Consider the following 5,003-nt stretch of genomic DNA (forward strand, 5'->3'; position numbering starts at 1 on the left):
TGAGCATCTTTTCATGTGTTTTTTAGCCATCAGTATGTCTTCTTTGGAGAAATGTCTGTTTAGGTCTTTTTCCCACTTTTTGATTGGGTTGTTTGTTTTTCTGGCATTGAGTTGTATGAGCTGCTTGTATATATTAAAATCAATCCTTTGTCAGTTGTTTCATTTGGTATTATTCTCTCCAATTCTGAGGGTTGTCTTTTCACCTTGCTTAGAGTTTCCTTTGCTGTGCAAAAACTTTTAAGTTTAATCAGGTCCCACTTGTTGACTTTTGTTTTTATTTCCATTACTCTAGAAGGTGGGTCATAGAGGATCTTGCTTTGATTTATGTCATCGAGTGTTCTGCCTGTTTTCCTCTAACAGTTTTATAGTTTCTGGTCTTACATTTAGGTCTTTAATCCATTTTGAGTTTATCTTTGTGTATGGTGTTAGGAAGTGTTCTAATTTCATTCATTTACAAGTAGCTGTCCAGTTTTCCCAGCCCCATTTATTGAAGAGGATGTCTTTGCCCCATTCTATATTCTTGCCTCCTTTGTCAAAAATAAGGTACCCATAGGTGCATGGGTTTATTTCTGGGCTTTCTATCTTGTTCCATTGTCTATATTTCTGGTTTTGTGCCAGTACCACACTGTCTTGATGAATGTAGCTTTGGAGTATAATCTGAGGTCAGGAAGGTTGATTCCTCCAGCTCCATTCTTCTTTCTCAAGACTGCTTTGGCTATTTGGGGTCTTTTGTGTTTCCATATGAATTGTGAAATTTTTGTTCTAGTTCTGTGAAAAATGCCATTGGTAATTTGATAGAGATCATATTGAATCTTTATAGTGCATTTGGTAGTATAGTCATTTTCAGAATATTGGTTCTTCCTACCCAGGAACATGGACTATTTCTCCATCTGCTTGTGTCATCTTTGATTTCTTTCACCAGTGTCTTATAATTCTCTGTATACAGTTCTTTTGTCTCCTTAGGTAAGTTTACTCCTAGATATATAATTATTTTTGTTGCAATGGTGAATGGGACTGATTCCTTAATTTCTCTTTCTGATTTTCCTTTGTTAGTATATAGAAATGCAAGTGATATTTGTGTATTGATTTTGTATCCTGCAACTTTGCTAAATTCACTGATTAGCTCTAGTAATTTTCTGATACTATCTTCAGGGTTTTCTATGTACAGTATCATGTCATCTGCAAACAGTAAGAGCTTTACTTCTTTTCCAATCTGGATTCATTTTATTTCTTTTTCTTCTATGATTGCTGTACCTAGGACTTCCAGAACTATGTTGAATAATAGTGGTGAAAGTGGACACCCTTGTCTTGTTCCTGATGTTAGGGGGAATGCTTTCAGTTTTTCACCATTGAGAATAATGTTTGCTGTAGGCTTATCATATATCATTTACTCAAAAAAGCAAGAGAGTTCCAGAAAAGCATCTATTTCTGCTTTATTGACTATGCCAAAGCCTTTGACTGTGTGGATCACAATAAACTGTGGAAAATTCTTCAAGAGATGGGACTATCAGACCACCTGATCTGCCTCTTGAGAAATTTGTATGCAGGTCAGGAAGCAACAGTTAGAACTGGACATGGAACAACAGACTGGTTCCAAATAGGAAAAGGAGTTAGTCAAGGCTGTATATTGTCACCCTGTTTATTTAACTTATATGCAGATTACATCATGAGAAATGCTGGACCGGAAGAAACACAAGCTGGAATCAAGATTTCTGGGAGAAATATCAATAACCTCAGATGTGCAGATGACACCACCCTTATGGCAGAAAGTGAAGAGGAACTAAAAAGCCTCTTGATGAAAGTGAAAGTGGAGCATGAAAAAGTTGGCTTAAAGCTCAACATTCAGAAAATGAAGATCATGGCATCCGGTCCCATCACTTCATGGGAAATATATGGGAAACAGTGGAAACAGTGTCAGACTTTATTTTTCTGGGCTCCAAAATCACTACAGGTGGTGACTGCAGCCATGAAATTAAAAGACACTTACTCCTTGGAAGGAAAGTTATGACCAACCTAGATAGCATATTCAAAAGCAGAGACATTACTTTGCCAACAAAGGTCCGTCTAGTCAAGGCTATGGTTTTGCCAGTGGTCATCTATGGATGTGAGTGTTGGACTGTGAAGAAGGCTGAGCGCCGAAGAATTGATGCTTTTGAATTGTGGTGTTGGAGAAGACTCTTGAGAGTCCCTTGGACTGCAAAGAGATCCAACCAGTCCATTCTGAAGGAGATCAGCCCTGGGATTTCTTTGGAAGGTATGATGCAAAACTGAAACTCCAGTACTTTGGCCACCTCATGCGAAGAGTTGACTCATTGGAAAAGACTCTGATGCTGGGAGGGATTGGGGGCAGGAAGAGAAGGGGACGACAGAGGATTAGATGGCTGGATGGCATCACTGACTTGATGGACGTGAGTCTCAGTGAACACCGGGAGTTGGTGATGGACAGGGAGGCCTGGTGTGCTGCATTTTATGGGGTCGCAGAGAGTTGGACACGACTGAGCGACTGAACTGAACTGAATTGAACTGAAGGCAAATAGGGCAAAAGACCTGAAGAGAACATGAACCACATAAACTCACCTTTTACTCCATAACCAAAATGTGCTTTAGCAGAGATATTAATCTATCAAAATTATATCTAAAAATTCATGGGGTCGCAGAGAGTCGGACATGACTGAGCGACTGATCTGATCTGATCTGATGTTGAGGGAGGTTCCTTCTATGCCCATTTTTTGAAGAGTTTTAATCAAAAATGTGTACTGAATATTGTCATTGGCTTTTTCTGCATCTATTGAGATGATCATATGGTTTTTATCTTTCAGTTTGTTAATATGGTATATCACATTGATTGATTTACATATATTGAAGAAGTCTTGCATTCCTGGAATAAACCCAACTTGCTCATGTTGTATGAGCTTTTTGATGTGTTGATGAATTCTGTTTGCTAAAATTTTGTTGAGGGTTTTTGCATCTATGTTCATCAGTGATATTGGCCTGTAGTTTTCTTTTTTTGTGTTGTCTTTGTCTGGTTTTGGTATCATAATGGTGCCCTCATAGAATGAGTTTGGAAGTGTTCCTTCCTCTGCAATTTTTTGAAAGAGTTTTAGAAGGATAGGCATTAGCTCTTCTCTAAATGTTTGATAGAATTCTCCTGTGACACCGTCAGGTCCTGGGCTTTTGTTTTGTGGGAGATTTTTGATCACAGCTTCAATTTCAGTGCTTGTAATTGGGTTGTTCATAATTTCTATTTCTTCCTGGTTCAGTCTCGGAAGACTGAACTTATCTAAGAATCTGTCCATTTCTTCCAGGTTATCCATTTTATTGCCATGTAGTTGTTCATAATAGTCTCTTATAATCCTTTGTATTTCTTCATTGTCTGTTGTAACCTCTCCTTTTTCATTTCTAATTTTGTTGATTTGATTCTTCTGTCTTTTGTTCTTGATGACTCTGGCTAAAGGTTTGTCAATTTTGTTTGTCTTCTCAAAGAACCAGCTTTTAGTTTTATTAATCTTTACTATTGTTTCTTTCACTTCTTTTTCATTTATTTCTGCTCAGATCTTTATGATTTTTTTCCTTCTACTAATTTTGGGGTTTTTTTGTTCTTCTTTTTCCGCTTGTTTAAGGTGTAAAGTTAGGTTGTCTATTTGATGTTTTTCTTGTTTCTTGAGGTAGGATTGTATTACGATAAACTTCCCTCTTAGAACTGCTTTTGCTGCATCCCATCGGTTGAAGAAGGAAATGGCAACCCACTCCAGTGTTCTTGCCTGGAGAATCCCAGGGATGGGGGAGCCTGGTGGGCTGCTGTCTATGGGGTTGCACAGAGTTGGACACGACTGAAGTGACTTAGCAGCAGCAGCAGCAGCATAGGTTTTGAATTGTCATGTTTTCATTGTCATTTTTGTCTAGAAACTTTTTGATTTTCCTTTTGATTTCTTCAGTAACCTGTTGGTTATTTAGAAGCATGTTGTTTAATCTCCACGTGTTTGTGTTTCTCACAGTTTTTTTCTTGTAATTGATATCTAGTCTCATAGTGTTGTGGTCGGAGAAGATGCTTGATACGATGTCAATTTTATTAAATTTACTGAGGTTTGATTTGTGACCCAAGATGTAGTCTATCCTGGAGAATGTTCCACGTGCTCTTGATAAGAAGGTGTATTCTTCTGCATTTGGATTGAATGTCCTGAAGATATCAGTGAGAGCCATCTCATCTAATGTATCATCTAAGACTTGTGTTTCCTTATTAATTTTCTGTTTTGATGATCTGTCCATTGGTGTGAGTGGGGTGTTAATGTCACCTACTATTATTGTGTTACTGTCAATTTCTCCTTTTATGTCTGTTAATGTTTGTCTTATGTATTGATGTGCTCCTATGTTGGGTGCATAGATATTTACAATTGCTATGTCTTCCTCTTGGATTGGTCCCTTGATCATTATGTAGTGTCCTTCCTTATCTCTTGTAATCTTCTTTATTTTAAGGTCTATTTTGTCTGATATGAGGATTGCTACTCCAGCTTTCCTTTGTTTCCCATTTGCATGGAATATATTTTTCCATCCTCTTATTTTCAATCTATATGTGTCTTTAAGTCTGAAGTGGGTTTCTTGTAGACAGCATATATATGGGTCTTGTTTTTGTATCCATTCAGCCAGCTTGTATCTTTTGGTTGGAGCATTTAATCCATTTACATTTAAAGTAATTATTGATATATATGTCCCTATTGCCATTTTCTTAATTGTTTGGGGTTGATTTGGTAGATCTTTTTTCTTCTCTTGTATTTCTTGACTATATCAGTTCAGTTCAGTTCAGTCGCTCAGCCGTGTCCGACTCTTTGCGACTCCATGAATCGCAGCACGCCAGGCCTCCCTGTCCATCACCAACTCCAGGAGTTCACTCAGACTCATGTCCATTGAGTCAGTGATGCCATCCAGCCATCTCATCCTCTGTCGTCCTCTTCTCCTCTTGCCCCCAATCCCTCCCAGCATCAGAGTCTTTTCCAATGAGTCAACTC

This window comes from Bubalus kerabau, chromosome 1, assembly GCF_029407905.1.
Source record: "Bubalus kerabau isolate K-KA32 ecotype Philippines breed swamp buffalo chromosome 1, PCC_UOA_SB_1v2, whole genome shotgun sequence".
Lineage (NCBI taxonomy): Eukaryota > Metazoa > Chordata > Mammalia > Artiodactyla > Bovidae > Bubalus > Bubalus kerabau.